The sequence below is a fragment of the Trachypithecus francoisi genome, unplaced genomic scaffold (assembly GCF_009764315.1).
Source record: "Trachypithecus francoisi isolate TF-2019V2 unplaced genomic scaffold, Tfra_2.0 Contig01474, whole genome shotgun sequence".
Taxonomy (NCBI): domain Eukaryota; kingdom Metazoa; phylum Chordata; class Mammalia; order Primates; family Cercopithecidae; genus Trachypithecus; species Trachypithecus francoisi.
Window position 1 is genome coordinate 9,059,701 of NW_022681435.1, and position 17,705 is coordinate 9,077,405.

The window sequence follows — 17,705 nt, forward strand, 5'->3', positions numbered from 1 at the left end:
AAAAAAAAAAAAAACCCAGAAAGAAAGGTCTCAGGGTCTTTATTATTTTTGCTCCCAGGGACTTGTTAAGAATGTGGACTACTTTCTTTATGTATGTCTGTATGTCTGTATGTGAGGATATCTTCTTATGGAGTCCCATAAAACGCACTCAGGAAACAGTATCTAATTATGTTACCATGCAGCATGCAAGTTTCCAGTCTGTTCCATTGGGATTTACATGAGAGGCTTTATCAAGTGTTCTGCTGTAATTGTGATATGCTATAGGCATAGTGTATATGTCTGTGTTCTTCCCATCTATTAGCTCTATCAAAGCAGAAAATAAGGGGAAAGAATCAAGAACTGAGTCACAGAGTTGAAGACTACTAAAGGTCCCTGTTGACCAGGAGACTTCAGGGACACGACATTCCGGGTCTTGGAGTGGCCCAAACGTCAGGTTGAAGAATAAAAGACAAAGGTTGAATCGTAGGTTGAGTCATTGACCAGTGAAGATCCAGAAGAAAACCCCAAAAATGGAGGTCAGGACAATCAGCTGATGCGGTCATGAGCAGTGGCAGCTGGTTTTAAGTCCAAATCCTGTGGCATCAGCTTCACCCAGTGTGGCTGAGGTCCTTCCAGAGTGGCCGCTGGACCTGTTCCCTGACAGCCGGAGTTAAGAAGCTTCTTTCTCTTTGCTACCTGCTACGATTGTGCTGTCTACCCCCACAGGGTCTAGCATGTCTTAGTCCTTCTAAGCTAGGGATAAAAATAATAGACTCTTTTTGTTGCCTTTAGGATAAACCACAAGCCTTGATTACTTTGGGCTTGAGTTCTCTTTTGACATGCTTCTTTATTCTACCTTCTTTTTAAAATCCCATCTTTTTATCTCGAATACGTTTATTTATTTTTGTCTTTTACATGTTCTATATACTCGGTATTAACACCTACATTTGTTCTTGGACTTAAATGGCAATATCTATATCTTATAGCTTGATTTATTAATGTTTGTAAAATAGGTGTATTCATGGAACATGTATTTTAGTATATTGAATAGTATTTTTAACATCTATAGGGAGCTTGAAATTTACAGATACTTCCTAAGGGTCTTTTTCTTTAAAGTTGAAACATGCTTTTGTAGGTCATATAACCTCTAATTTGCCAATTTTGTAAGTCTGTAGATTTAGTTTTTTTTTTTTTTAAACCATGGTTAATCTGAATCAGTAAACACTACATTTTGAAGTTTAACAAGTAGCAGAGCGTCTGTTCAGTTGACCAGAGTTAATTGGTGTGATTTTGGGACTGTGTTCGGCTTTACAGTATGATTTAAGATTGGCACTTAGTAAATTAAATGAGATCATTTTACAACTACTCATAGTACAATGCTGACTCTTAATGTGTAACATGCATGATGGAATAATAACCCTACAGTAGCCCAGATTGTACTTTCTTTCTTTCTTTTTTGTTTTAAATAGAGATGAACCTCACTATGTTGCCCAGGCTAGTCTTGAATTCCTGGGCTCAAGCAATCCTCCTGCCTTGTCCTCCCAAAGTACTGGGATTACAGGCATAAGTCACCACACCCCACCCCAGATGGTGCTTTCTGTTGTTGCCCTTAACATTACGTATTCATCCACCAAGTATTGTTGAGTGCCTAGAATATTCTGGAAACTGGGCATACAAATGCCCCTGTGTAATTCACATCACACAATTATTTAGAGTCATTCACTGTTAGGCAGCCAATCCTAAATCCCTGCAAATATGTTAATTACGAACTAGATAGGGATAAGCAAAGTCTAAGGAACTGAGCAGGCCTACAGGCATTCTAGAATCAAGCTGGAAAGATGTACAAATGGGACCTTCACTGATGATGGAACACAAGCAAGGGCCTGTTCCTTGGACGTGGAAGGGCCAAGATTCAATGGTGAGTCTATGGGAAAGTGACAAATTTAAGTCCAATTCTAGCCCTGTTTTGGTAGCTAGGGGCATAAGAAGAAGAATAGATAACATCTATTGTGTGCTCCTGTGAGCCAGGCATTGTTCTAAGCACTTTGCATGTATTGATTCCTTCAGTCCTTATAACACCCTTATGATGCAGATTCTGTTACAATGCCTATCTTATAAATGAGGCTTCTGAGGCACAGAGAGGTTAAATATTTTACCCAAGGTTGCATAACATGTAAACGGCCAGGCTGGAGTCCAATCCAGGCAGTCTGTCCCTAGAGCCTATGCCTTGGTGGTCACAGGGCTAAAGTGAGGAAACAGTTGGTGGACAGCCTCTTGGCTCTGTGAAGATGCACAAGTAGAGATATTATTAGGCACTGCTGCATATCACTGAGTCGGGATCTCAGCCTCGCTCACCCACACAGATGCTCTTGATTTACCCAGTAATAACTTAATCGGATGATTTATACACACCATGTCCTGTTGGAACGAGTAAACAGCAACTTAGTTCTGGTGTGCTATGAAATAGAGATTTTAAAAATCCGAACGACTTGTGGCAAAACAGATTTTACCTTGGGAATGCAGAGAGAGAATAGCTCAGGTCCAAGGAACCTCATGGGCTCCCTGTTTAGATTTCTGCCTCCCCAACCCCATTGTACATTTGACTATCTCCCACATCCTCATAAATCTGAGTGCCCTGGGTGTCTGGATAATGAATGAGAGATGGGTATTGATGGATGAGTACGTATGAGATAGGACCTGTAAAAAGTGATTCATTAACCTAGGCAACCCTTTATAGCTAAAAATATCAAAGCTAGGGGTTATCTTTTTAAAACACACATCTAGCCATTTGTCCCCTCTGCTTAAAACTCATTAATGGCCCTCTTCTACCCAGAGGGTAACTTCTTAATGCCACGCCCTGCTCAAGGCCCTCCCAAGGTTGACCCCTTCCCTGCTTCCCCCAGCAGGCCCTGCATACCACAAATTCTGATCAGCTCCTGATACCCCATGGCCTTTTCTCCCTACCTCTGCACCTCACCCTCCAGCCTCCTGTTACCCAGGGTTGCTGCTGCTTCAGTCCCAGCTCAGATCCACCTCCCAAGGAACCTCTTGTGTCAGACCTGATGCTGAGACAGCCAAAGCATCTGGTCCAGCCCGCCCCAGAGCCAGGAAATCCCTGTGATCCGGCAAATTAGAAATGCGGTCAAGGTCGGGACCTGGAACTGAGCAGGCCCTCAGTGGTCTGTCCCAGGGTGGAGACCCAAGGAGAAGGGGAGGCTCAGCCAAGACTTTTCACCGGGGCAACGAGGGGCAGCCAGCCCTACGGGGTCACCTGCAGGGCTCAGTGGCTGCAGTTATGATACTGAAGGGATCAGAGGAGGGGAAGAAACTCCGTATCTGGCCAGGCGGAGAGCTCACTGGTTCTGGAGCAAAATCTTTAGAGACAACTGCAACAGGGCTGGGAGAGGTGAGAGCTCAACAACCTCAGTGGAGGCAGAGAATCTCACAGCATCACCAGAGGTATAGAGCAGGGATGGCCCCCAAGCTGACATCTCCTGGACTCTGCTTCATTACCAACCTATACTGAGAGCCCATTGGATAGTTCTTAAGAACACAAGAGATGACAGTGAATTAAAGCCCCTCAAGGGTGGGCTGGTTGATTTCCAACCAGGCACCTACTTTGCGGTTCATACTATTCTTGCTCACTCATCTGTTCAATCCACAATTTATGTTCGTGGCCGTGTGTCCCAGGCACTGTACTATGGGCTGGGCGTGCAAAGTAGGAAGCACAGCCCCTGCCCTCCAGGAACTCTGGGACCCCTGGGCAACCAAGCACAAGGAGGCACAAAGGGAATCGTGGTGGTGTTAAGGGAGCCGCAGGGTTCATCAGAGAAGTGTGGAAGCTTCTCCCACAGGGGCTCACCCCGGGACTTAGCTTGTCTTCCCTCTCCTGGACCGGTTCTTCTCACCCGACTCCTCTGGTTCAGATTTGACTTCTCTGTCGGGCTCTGCCTCAGCTTCCGGCTCCTCCACGAAGCATCGCCTCCTCCAGCTCTCAGCTGTCTCTCTCTTCCCTGCATTTGCACAGCCATAGTTACCTGTGGCATCAAATTAGGTGCTTGAGTAAATTGTTGTGTTTGGTTCTTTTTGCTCCTGACTAGATTGGAAATGACTTACATCTTATAGATAAGGTTACATCTTATCTATTTATTTTAGAGACAGGATCTCACTCTGTCACCCAGGCTGGAGTGCAGTGGTGTGATCACAGCTCACTGCAGCCTTGAACTCCTGGGCATAAGCAGTCCTCCTGCCTCAGCCTCCCAGGTAGCTGGGACTACAGGTGAGCACTATCACACCTGGCTAATATATACATATATATTTGTAGAGACTGGGGAGGGGTCTCACTATGTTACCCAGGTTGGTCTCGAAATCCTGGCCTCAAGAAATCCTCCTACCTTGGCCTCCCAAAATGTTGGGATTACAGGCGTGAGCCGTTGCACTCAGCCAAGGAGTTACATGTCTTATACTTTGCTTTATCTGCAACAGTGCTTAGGACATAGTTAGTGTCCAACTAATATTTGGGGTGGGTAAAAACAATGTAAAAGAAACTCTCTTTCTTTCTCCTTCCCTCCCTTCCTTGATCCCTATCTCTCTTCTAACCTCTGCCTCTTCCCCCCTCCTTCCCTCTCCCTTTCCCTCTCCCTCTCTTCTTTCTCTCTCTCCCTTCCATCCCTCTCTCCAGGATTTCAGCAGGAAGATTACACAGACTGAGCTGAGGACCTGTGAGCCCCCTTTCTGGCCTGTCCCGAAAGGCCTCATTGGGGAAGTTCTTTGGAGGATGGAAGGAAGGATTTTGCAGATGGAGGGCGAAATCAGGCTGTGGGCCTTTGGAGGAGGCACAGTTATCATTTGCATTTCTCTGTGGAGTGAGAACTCTGTAATTTCGGATTTTGCCTAATTGCTGTTCCGAGTTCCCAGGTCGGCTGCTCTTCGGGCAGGCGTGTGTTTGTGGGAGAGGTGCACTATTAATGGCTCTGAGGCTCTGAAGCTCCGTCCAACTATGGCTTAAAGGTAAGATGACTCAGATCGGGAGCAGGTCAGTTCCAGAGTTCTGCTTTTCTTCAGGAGCACAGATTTGTTCGGCCACAGGGAGGGGAGGAGAAGCTGGCGCTGCTGAGGAGTCCCAAGCACATGTTATATTTGCAGGCAGCATCTTTGGTTTGTGACAGCTCCAATTTAAGCTCTGAGCAGCTGGTAGCCAGAAACCAGGCGACATCAAAGATGGGCACATGCGTGTTCTCTCTTTAGCCATGGGCTCTCCCGGCACATGTGTGCGAGGCCGCGAGACTGTTTCTCATTTGCACTCTGTAGACATTTTGGAGAGTTACCTACTTCCTTTGAAAATTATTTTCAAGTGTTCCTAAGTGCTAGTGAGAATGACACACAGGCTGCCTGTGCCTGGGGAGGAACTGGGGCTGCGGGCTGCCCTCTCCCTGGGCTTCCCACGTGGATTCAGACTCAACTAAACCACATCAAACCAAGCCTGCTCTGTCTCCCTCCATCTGAGGTTGGGTTGTCACCAGCAACTGATTTTTTTTTTTTTTTAAGTAGAGCACATTAAAGCACCAGAAGTTATGGCCATTTTAATCTATCATTGGCAAACACCTTGGCAAGTGTGAAACAAATGCATTTTGCTTTCAACTTTTTTATAACTGGCATCTCCTTGTACTTTTGAGTTAAGGCCACAGGTGTGAATGCCACAGGGAGTAGTTACAGTTGGGCAGGGCACAGCTAGGAGTGGCTGCTCTCCAGAGGTCGCTGTCCAGGGCCATGGCTGGATTTAGACCCCTTCCCCTCTGGCCAGACCTCTACACAGGCCAAGCCTGGCTGAAATGAACATTCTGGAAGTCTTGAATCAGACAAAAGCACATCAGAGTTTGCTGCCACACATACAGGGCTATGCACAGAGCAGAGGCTACGGTGTGTGTGTGTGTGTGTGCGCGCGTGTGTGTGTGTGTATGGTAGTGTGATATGCATGATGTGTTGTGTGTTGTATGTTGTGTGTGTGATATATGTGGTGTGTATGTGGTGTGTCTTTGTGTCTTTGTGTGGTGTGTGTGGTTTGGTGTATTTGTGCGTGTCTGGTATCTATGTGGTGTGGTGCATAGTGTGGTTTGTGTGGGGTGTGTGTGCATGTGGTATGGTGTGTTTATGTATTTGTGTGTATGGTACATATTGTGTTTGTATTTGTGTGTGTGTGTGGGGTGTAAGATATGGTGTGTGGCATGGTTTGTAGTGTGTGTGAGTGTGGTATGGTGTGGTGTGTAGTGTGTGTGGTGTGTGTATGTGTGGTGTGGTGTGTAGGAATAGTGTGTGTGTGGTGTGTGTAGTGTGTGTATTTGTGTGTGTGGTATGTAGTATGTGAGTGGATGTGATGTGTGTGGTGTGGTGTGGTGTATGTGACAGCATTGTGTGGTGTGTAGTGTTTGCATTTGTGTGTGTGGTGTGTAATGTGTGGGTGTCATGTGTGAGTGTGGTGTGGTGTGTAGTGTATTTGTGGGTGTGGTATGTAGTATGTGACTGGGTGTGGTGTGTGTGTGGCGTGTGTAGTGTGTGTGAGTGGGTGTAGTGTGTGTGGTGTGTGTAGTGTGTGAGTGTGGTGTGGTATGTAGTGTGTGAATGGGTGTGGTGTGTGTGGTGTGGTGTGTAGTGTGTGTGTGGTGTGATGTGTAGTACGTGTATTTGTGTGTGTGGTATGTAGTGTGTGAATGGGTGTGGTGTGTGTGGTGTGTGTAGTGTGTGTGTGGTGTGATGTGTACTACGTGTATTTGTGTGTGTGGTATGTAGTGTGTGAGTGTGGTGTGTGTGGTGTGGTGTGTGTGGTGTGTGTGTGGTGTGTAGTGTGAGTGGGTGTGGTGTGCGAGTGTGGTGTGTGTAGTGTGTGTATTTCTGCGCATGGTATGTATTGTGTGAGTGTGGTGTGTGGTGTGGTGTGTAGTGTGAGTGGGTGTGGTGTGTGTGGTGTGTAGTGTATTGTGTGAGTGTGGTGTGTGGTGTGTGTGGTGTGTAGTGTAAGTGGGTGTGGTGTGCATCGTGTGTGTGATGTGTGTAGTGTGGGAGCCGTGTGTGTGGTGTGTAGTGTGGGTGTGGTGTATGTGTGGTGTGTAGTGTAAGTGGGTGTGGTGTGTGTGGTGTGTGTGATGTGTGTAGTGTGGGAGCGGTGTGTGTGGTGTGTAGTGTGGGTGTGGTGTGTGTGTGGTGTGTAGTGTGTGTATTTCTGCACATGGTATGTATTGTGTGAGTGGGTGTGGTGCGTGTAGTGTGTGTTTGCATGCATGTGTGTGTGTAGGGAGGCAAGCACTGTTGACAGGAGTGGCGTTCTGTGGAGAGCCAGCCCCCTCAACATTGCAGAACATCGCCAACAGTGACTGCGTATTGAGGACACATGAGGACATGCCCGGCACACATGTCCTTATTTAAATCTTCGAAACAATGCTGCAAACCCTTTCACAACCCTGTGAAACCCTGTGTGGTCCAGTTCCTAAGAGGCCACAGAAGTACCAAGGCCTGTTAGGAACCAGGTCCTGCGGCAGGAGGTGAGCAGCAGGCGGGCAAACAAAGCTTCCTCTGCATTTACAGCTGCTCCCCATTGCTCACATGACCGCCTGAGCTCCGCCTCCTGTCAGATCAGCGGCGGCATTAGATTCTCATAGGACCTCGAACCCTGTTGTAAACTGCACATGGGAGGGATCTAGGTTGCGGCTCCTTAGAAGAATCCAATGCTTAATGATCTGTCGCTGTCTCCATCACCCCTGGATGGGTCTGTCTAGTTGCAGGAAAACAAGCTCGGGGCTCCCATTGGTTCTACATTATCATGAATTGTATAATTATTCCATTATATATTACAATGTAATCATAATATAAATAAAGCGCACAGTAAATGCAATACACTTGAATCATCCTGAAACCATCCCCCTTCTCCCCGGCCCCTGTCTGTGGACAAATAGTCTCCACGAAACTAGTCCCTGGTGCCAAAAAGGTTGGGGACCATTACAAAAGTATCACTCTCCCACCTTCACAGATGAGGAAACTGAGACTCAGATAGTGCACTAGTTTGCTAGGGCTGACACAGCAAAGCACCAAAACCGGATGGCTTAAAGCAACAGAAACGTATCTGTCATAGTTCTGGAGGTTGGAAGCCAGAAATCAAGGTGCCAGCAGGGCTGTGCTCTCATTGACTCTAGATGGAACCCTTCCTTGCGTCTTCCTGGCTCCCGGTGGTTGCTGTTGACCCTCGGCACTTTTTGGTTTGCAGCTGCGTCAATTCCATCTCTGCCTCTGCCACCCGTGGCATTCTTCTCTCTGTGTGTCTTGGTGTTTGTGTCTCCTCATAAGAACACCAGTCATGTTGAATGAAGGATCCACCCTACCCTAGTAAGACCTTATCTACTTAATTAATACCTCAATGATCCTGTTTCCAAATAAGGCCACATTCTGAGATACTGGGGATTAGGTCTTCACATATCTTTTGGGAGACACAATTCAACTGGTTAAACATAAGGAAAATATCTTGCTTAAGGTAACCCTACCTGCAAGTGGCAGAGAAAATTTGAATCCAATGCTGACTCCCAAACTCCTTTTCTCTTCTGTACATTAATTTATGCAATTGCATTGATTGATGGTTACAATTTACTTAGGTTCATTTAAGCTTTGTATTTTCTTTCCCATAACCCCCTTTGCACCCCCAGTTTCTCAGCTGCTATATTGCCCACATAGGATTTCCTATGATAGCTTTTCTTTCTTTTCATTAGCTCTCTCTTAGCTGAGTAGGAAGACGGAAGGTCAGGGCTGAGGAGCTAAGTCAGACTCAGGGATGGTGTCTGTGCCAGAGACACAGAGGGATCATGTCCAGTCAGGAAAAGAGAAATCAAGTATTTCAAAGAGAGAGGATTTCATACAGGAATTGGTTGTAGGAGCATTGGATTGGAAGGGCTGAGGGAAAGACAGAGAGAGAGAGACTACAGTAGGAACAACAAAAAGAGAAAGAAGCCATTAGTAGGAAATCATATGTGGGCATATGGCAGCCAAGGTATCTGGAGAAACCTCTTTTATATAATGAAATCCCTCTTATATAATAGCTTGTATGGCTAAGACAAAGGGAAAGAAGAGGAAGCCATTAAACGCCCCCCCAAATGACATAAGAAAAGACCAAAGTTGTTGTTTGTTCCACAGGCATTTGTCATCCATGGTGGGCTTGATGTTGGGTTTTAAGAGGCTATGCCCCTGGTGGCAAAGGTTAAGCCCAGCACCACACAAGATAGAATGTCAGAGCAGAGATAGTACACAAAGCCGGACCCCCAAAGAGTGCCATTCCTGAACTAGAAAAATCTCCCAGACAGAGAAACACTAAGAATACTTATCTATATCTTAGCTCTTGGTAAAGTGACAAACCAAACCAAAAGCTGCCCATGAAGACTCCCAAAAAAGTCTCTAGTGAAGAGGTTATACCTATTTATTTTCATTCTGACACTTGCGATTGAGAGAGCTCTTGACTGATGTTTGATAGCAGGAAACTGCCTACCCAGAATAAAATAGGTTACCTGCTTGGGAAAAGAAAGATCTAGAAAATCAAACATTTTTAGTTCTTTTGGTTGTCTTTTGCTTTTCGTTGTTGTTGTTTGTTTTATAGCATTTCTAATCCAGATTTTTATACTTCTTATAGAAGATTATTTTTCTTGATAGAAAATAATAAAAGTTTTGTTGTTGTTGTTGTTGTTTGTGATGGAGTCTTTCTCTCTCACTCTGTTGCCTAGGTTGGAGTGCAGTAGTGCCAATATCAGCTCACTGCAGCCTCCACCTCCTGGGTTCAAGCGATTCTCCTGCCTCAGCCTCCCGGGTAGTTGGGATTGCAGGCACGTGCCACCATGCCCAGCTAATTTTTGTATTTTTAATAGAAACGGAGTTTCACCATGTTGACCAGTCTGGTCTCAAACTCCTGACCTCAGGCGATCTGCCTGCCTCGGCCTCCCAAAGTGTTAGAATTACAGGCATGAGCCACCATGCCCGGCTATAGGAATCACTTTTAGAAAGAGAGAAAAACACATCAATTTAAAAGGAAGTGTATTGTCCATGTATCTCTACTTGTAATGGGTGAAGAGTTGGAAATTTGGTAAATAAGCCCAGGTTCCATGCAGCTTCTGTGACCAGTTGTCTCCTTTGACAGGCACCTGAACCCTTATTTGGATATCATGGAGATGCAGCGAGAAGCTCGTGGTTTATCTTTAACACCAGTGATTTACACTAAGAATTTACTTTGGGCATTTCAGTGATGTCTTGTGGAGCCTGAACTAGGCTATCAAAAATAAATATGTAACAGTATTTTCCTGTAAGGAATACTGACGTACTTAAAATAAGGCATCCTTGGCAGGCAGTGTGAAGTCAGAGAGCTCCTGCCTTCAGCCCATGGTTCCAATTAATATGCTTCCAATAGCATCATAGCTACAACCTTGAGGATTTCTATCTCCCGCCTGGACTAATAAATTGATCTCTCAGAAACAAGCTGTGAGCACAATTTTAAATTTAAATACTGTGTCTCTCAGACTGCTGTGCTTTCAGTCACATTAGCTCAAATGAAGGACGTACTGAATTGAATATCTGGATATGTTGGCAGAAGCCTTCAGCCTAATCAAAAAATTTATAGGCAGACAAATTTTCTCAGGAGCCAGACATCTTCTCTAAATCTAGACATGCAAGTCATTTAGCCACTGATCTACAGTGTCCCTGAGCTTCCTCGAGGTCAATTAGAGGACCTTATCCATTTAGTTCAGCTTCATGACTTTAACAAATGATTTGCTGTTTTTTTTTTTTTTTTTTTTTTTTTTCTTGGTTACCAGAAGCTAATAAAAACTTCACGGAGATTTAGAGACAACTAATGACATCAGGAGCATTGGCTGCCATGCCTACCTGCTCTAGTTCTCATTTGGAAATTCCCCATGCTCAGCTGTGAAAGAACAGAATGGAAACCAATCAGGGGACGGGGATATTGATATCTAGCCTACACGGATGGAGAAGACATAGAAAGATATGGAGAATGACATCACAAAACCTTCAATGCCTTCCAGTCCACAGGCAGGCGGTCACTCACAGGTGCAATAACCTTTTGGGCTCTGCCTCTGAAAACATTCAGTGAAAACTGGTGACTTGGTTCATTTTTCAGGCAAAGAAATAAAGGCACGGGTTGAAAATAGACAGAGCTATAAAGCTTTAAGAGTGGCAGCTTTCTGTCCAAATTCCAACAAAAATAGTTATCCGATCTCTCTCTTTTTTTTAAAGGCAGCGGGAGAACATAGATCCAAAATTCTGTGTAATCCACTCAACCAAGACTGCAACAACAACAAACAGTTTATGTTATTCTTGGCAGAGCTCAGATCTCAGGTGACATCAAAGGTGACTACATAGATATATATACGATGAAGTCAGCTAAATAGAATTGAAGTCATATAATTCAATTCTATGAGATTTACAAATTTAAACTGCTTAGGGCTTACAAGTTTCTGAGAGACAGAGAATGCCACCAACAAGTGGATAGATGGCAGATGACACATGCGAGCCCCAAAGTGCTAATTTCCTGAATATACAAAGAGCACTTAAAAGTTAATCAAAAGACAACTCAATGAAATAATGGGCTCTTGCCTATGTTACAAATATTTTCATCTGGTATGACATTTACTCTTTGATTTCATTATTTTTGTGATTTTTATAGGCTTGTATTTTATGTGGTCAAATCTCTATGTCTTTGTATTGCTTGTGTGTTTAGAAGGACCTTCCTCCTTCTGAAGTACACATATTTGATTTTGGATTTGAGAGGGCATTCATTTCTGATCCAACTATAAAGTTTTTGGTGTGTGGTTAATGGTAAAAATAGACTCACATTTTCCTAAATAATTAACCAGTTGTTCCAGCTCCATTTATTGAGTGGTCCTTCCTTTCCCAACTGATGGTGCGGTGTAACCTTTATCGTATATTAAATACTCATGCGTGCTAAAAATAAAAAGTCATTTCAGTTGAGTGCCGTGAGTTAATCCAAGGAGTTTGCAGAGGTGGCGTTTGCAGCATGAAGATGTCCTTCCTTTCCACTCCTCCCCAGAGACTGAAAACAGAGGGAAGGAAGCCAGGGAAACATTAAACAAGGTCTGCTGCTCTGGATAATGTCTATGAGGGAAAAAAACGCAGGCTGAGATTTTATGATTTAAAGACTATTATGCTGCTTAAAGAACTAACTCTGCAAGGATAACAATAGCTGCTATTTATTGGGTGCTTGCTCTATGCCAGGCACTGTTCCCAGCGGCCCCACCATGGCGTCACTCCATGCTTACAACCTAACCCTAAACCACGCTATGGACACTTTTATCATTGCCCCGATTTTGGACGTGAGGAAACTGAGACGCTGAGACACCGGTGGTGTCCCTTACCCCACAGTCATTCAGAAGAACGGCCACCCCAAATGTGGCTAAGCCAGCCAGTCAACAAGAGCGCTGGGATTGTTACCTTCTTCAAAACAATACCTCTCAGCAAAGCCATCAAATGTCAGCCAACACACCAAGGAAGGTCCCTGCAGATGGAACACAGGGAGGCAGATGTTGCCTCATGGGAGTGGCCCCAGGACATAAAGGAGTCAAGCGCAGCAAATTCTAAGGTTCAGAGAAATGGACCACTGTCAATTTCCAGGAACTCATTTAGCTCCTGTCTTTTCACATTAATGTTTCTCCTTTCCAGGAAAGCCAAGGAAAAGACTTTTCATCCAACTGGCTTAGAAGGCAAGACAGAAACCTTTTCCTCATAAGATCCTATCACAGCTCGGCTAATTCTGTACCTAAATCTTTGGAGATGAGTGGCCTCTGGGTGTTTTCATTATTTATAATTAATTGTTCATTTATCAGATATTTATGGAGTGTCTCAATGGGCAGTGAGGTGTGAGGCACAGGGATGTGGTAAAGCCCTCAAACCTTCTGCCTTCACGCAGCATCCATTTGGGGGATGCACCCCCAACCCAAGGCTGGGGTGTGTGCTGTGGTGTCACAGGAAGTGCTGCCTTTCTCGAATGGGGCTGTGTTTACACAGGGCCAGGAGAACCAGATGCTGAACTGGGGTCAGACTTCAGGAGTCCTGGCTTTTGGGACCACTTTGACACTTCCTGTCTTCATAGCAGTCATCCTATTTCAGGATTCTTATCCCTAAAACAGGAATATTAACACAGCTCCGCCTGTCTCTGCAGGTCATCACAAGCAAGCACCCAGTGCGTGTGAAAGTGTCTTGAGTGTGGGAGTTGCTGTATAGATGCAGAGTTTTACTACTGAAAGGAGGAATACTACTGTTGATTTGTTTTTGTTTCTCGGTGGTTGTGTGTTTTGTTGTTGTTGTTGTTGTTGTTGTTTTACCATCGTGGTCCTATGTGGCTGGTTTGCTGGCCCAGCCTTAATGGCCAGTTGGCTCCAAGTCAGAAGACATGATCTCCTCCCCCGCTCTCCTTGCCATTGTTTAAAGCCCCTCCTGAGGAATGGGCTGCCTTGGTGTTTTGTCAGTTCAAACCACATCCTGCCTGTTTCCACTTTCCATAAGACAGTTCGCAACACCGGTGGTTTTCAGATGTGGCCAGCTTCTTGGCAAAGTGATAGCAGGGCCTTGTTCACAGAAGTGAAAATAATCCCCCTTGCCGTTAGCACATCAGGTGTGGGCATCAAGTGTACCCCGCCCCCAACTTGATCCCAATCCCTGGTTGGGTTTGGGAGTGGATGGCTGCCCAGCCTCCTGGTGCTGTCTTGACCCACAGCCTTCTCTGGGATGAGGACTAAGCCAGAGGCAGCAGGGACAGAGGTGTCTCAGGCTGTCCAGGCCTGGCCTGAATCCCATGACAGCAAGGGCGCGGCCTGCAGAATTTGGAAACGACCACAGTGGCCTTCTAGTCACTTTACAGATGAGAAAACTGAGTCCAGGGAGAGCTGGTCAGTTGCAGGCGGCGCCTGGACTGGCACCTGGATCTCTGGGTTCCAGGTTCAAGTTCATTCTAAGCAGACCGGTTGTACCCATGTCTGTAATTGAATGACTTGTTGGCATCGACAGAACTAGTAACTGGGTTTGGTCCTGGTGACCAAGGGGCACATCTCCCAGCTGGAAGCTGTTTGCTAAGAGCAAGGGTATGGCCCACACTGGGCTACCAAACAACAGAGCAAGCCCACGCTCAGGGCGTCAGCAAGCAGGGATATGAAATAAAACAAACCTTTTGAAAGAATTCAACACTTGAAGAAGAAAAAGAGGAGGAGGTGAAGGAGGGCAGAAGGAAAGTCGGAAGCAGCAGCAGCGAGTCATCATGAGAAAATCAGAACTTTGTGGGATTTTAAAACTTGTGGTTTGGAAACATTTTTATTATTTAGATGTACGAGGGCAGACACCACCATCTTTTAAATGTTCACAGGAGGCCAAAGTATGCGAGAGCCACGGCCTAAAGCGGGGCTGTGGGCAAAGCCAGACCTGGGCCTTCAGAGTCCAGGGGAAGGGCTCAGGACCGGGCTGTGCAGCACGTGTCCTGAGTGTGTCACCCGTGGCCCCACGATGTCCAGTGGGCAGACCAGGTCAGCAGGCACATGGCCCTCTATCTCTACTCCCTTCGGGGAGGGTCTGGGAGGCTAAGGTAGCCCTGACCATAGAAAACACGGATTTTCTAAAACATCTTCCCTGGAGACTTCTGCCCTTGAACAATGCTTATCTATCACAAGGTTGAAGGCTCTCCTTATCTTTCAAGGGTATGAGGTGGCCTGTAAATGCTTCACTTATTAACTCAGCTCTGATTCTCCCTGGGAAGCTAAGGGCCGAGTGAAACTCTAACGTGGGCATGTGGACAGCTTGTGGTGCCCTGTAGCTCCGCACCGTGGGCCTGCAGGTGCACGGCCAGTCCCATGGCCTCCAGAGGAGCAGCACAAACCCTTAGCCTGGGTAGGGAAGGAGCACAACGCCGACAGAACTACTGCTGGAGCGAGCCCCAGCACCTGCAAGCGCCCCATCCCAGGCCTGTCCCAGCCCAGCGTCTGAGCTAATTACAGCTCCGTTGTGGGGAGAGTCACCCGTGTCAGTTTAACTGACAGCCCAGATAAGAGGTACTGGGCTAAGTCTCACAGGTTGCACAACAAACCACTCTGCCAACTGAGGGCAGAGACAAGACTTTTTCAGTCCCTACGGTCAGAAACGAATTTCCTGGATGGCTGTCTTCTCCATCTCCTCTCCATGTCTTATTTTTAGTTTTCAGGTTGGTCTGAATTAGGCTTTGGCTTGTTGGCGGTGGGGTGGGCAGAGGATGATGGGTGATTTTCTCCTTCACTCATTTAAGCATCAGCTTGGTATCTGGTATCTGGCCGGTGCCTTCCTTTCGTGGTTCAAGACGTGTCCAGGGCTGTTGTATGTCATTGACCAGGGTTGGGCGCCCATAGAGCCAAGGCCACCAGCTCCACTGTGATAAGCAGATGAGCTTGGCCATGTGGCAAACTGAATTTAGTGCTGCAGCATGTTCAGTGGATTGGTGAAGCCTTCTGTTCATTCAAGAAGGGATGTTCTCCCTCACTGCTACATCCCCAAACTCACACCAAACAGCTTGCCAATCGGGTGCCCCCAACCCCACACTACGAAGTTCTCCCCATAGAAGATCAATCAGCCTTCCTCTCCCGTGGGCTCCACCTGCATCCCTTGCTCCAATACCATCTGCCCATGCCGTCCTGTGCAGTTGCTGTCCATTTATTCCATCTCCATTATAGTGTCTGCCTGAACAGCAACTATGAGGCTTCACAGAAGCATCGAAGATCTAAAAAGCATTTGTAACTGACTATAAGCGAATTCACATGAGGCCTCGGGTGGCATACGAGCCTCTGGCACTTTCGTCTCACCCATGGAGGCATTGTAGATCTCAAGGCAGCATCAGGACCATCCAGGGCAGGTGGCAACAATTTTCTTTCAAAATTCCAAGGTAGCTTAAACCAAGGCTGTAAGTGAATTGATAAGCCTCATGTTCAAGACCAGAGAAAAAGAATAGGAGAGGAAAGTGGCCCTCAAATGTCCAAGAAAACGAGAGAAGGCAGGAGAGAGAAGAGGGAGAGGAGGGTGGAGGGTCACCCACAGTTTGCACAGGTGCCATCTCCAGAGCCATGGCGTGCTATACCCGAGGATGCAGCTCCTGGGCACAGCGGACCCGACCCTCCTGAACCAGGGGACCAGCAGCACGGGCCACCGAAATGCAGCTCTCTCCAAGCTCTGGGCTTGAGGGCACTGAGTGGAGGGGAATGACTAGCTCGGAGGACCTGAGGCTTCTGGCTCTCTGCTCCTCCAGGCTCAGCTGTGAGTGCAGACACAAGCTCTGGGAGGTCAAGGACTTCATGACTGGGCTTACTCCCAGCAGGGCAAGTGGGGTCCTGGGGCCTGAGCCCCTGGCGATCTGCCACTGCTCTCTTAGACACCATGAAGGAGGTTCCGCGAAACACCAAGTCCCTAACAAAATGCAATTTGACGATTCTGTGGCACATTCAAGGCGTTAAAGCTCCAAACTGAATAAAGGCTGTGCAACCACATAATGCTGTCAACAGCGCCTCTGTGAAGCGCATGGGTGTGTGAGCTTAGCTCCGAACCCACATTCTCCTGGCATGGTAGAGGGTCTCATCCTACTTCCCAGTCCCTCCTGGGGGACCCCCAGGAGCTAACCAGTGTCTGGAACGGCCTGGCTTTGGGTCTTCACCGTGGCTATAGTCTCTCCACCTGGACCATCTGATTCCTGTTCTGAGCTGAGCTTCCAGCCCTAAGGGGTGGGGAGGCAGAGCTCACCCTTTTTTCCCTCCTGGTGAAGCCGCCTTCCTGCATGCTCATGTTTTACCCTGGCTGAATTTAAACAGATGTGGTCAAGGATGGCGGGTCCCCAACGTGACCTCCCTGGCTCTGCTATGCATGCCTAATCCCCATCCCCCAATCGATCACTCCCTGGTCTCCCTGCTTCTCCCCTCTCCTGTGCGACCACCAGTTGCTCACCAATAATTCGAAACTGCCTTTTCGACGGAGAAAATGAGCGTCAGCTGTTTACTACCTACCGTGCCTGATTCTAAGAATTAAAGTGAAAAAAAGTTAAGAGAGTGAATGTTGATCATGACAGAGTTCACTGGTAATGAAATGAGATTCCTGGAAACGTACTCTTCACCTTGGAGCTGATTAAGAAGGAGATGGAGACCATCCTGGCTAACACGGTGAAACCCCATCTCTACTAAAAGTACAAAAAAAATCAGCCAGGCATGGTGGCGGGCGCCTGTAGCCCCAGCTACTCGGGAGGCTGAGGCAGGAAAATGGTGTGAACCCAGGACGTGGAGCTTGCAGTGAGCCCAGATCGCGCCGCTGCACTCCAGCCTGGGCGATGGAGCAGAGACTCCCTCTCAAAAAGGAAGAAAAAGAAAACAAACACAGGCCAGGTACGGTGGCTCACACCTGTAATCTCAGCACTTTGGGAGGCCGAGGCCAGTGGATCACTTGAGGTCAGGAGTTCAAGACCAGCCTGGCCAACACAGTGAAACCCTGTCTCTACTAAAAATACAAAAATTAGCCGGGAGTGGTGACGAACTCCTGTAATCCCAGCTACTCAGGAGGTTGAGGCATGAGAATTGCTTGAACCCAGGATGCGGAGGTTGCAATGAGCTGAGATCATGCCATTGCACTCCAGACTGGGTGACAGAGCAAGACTCTGTCGCCAAAAAAGAAGAAAAAAAAGA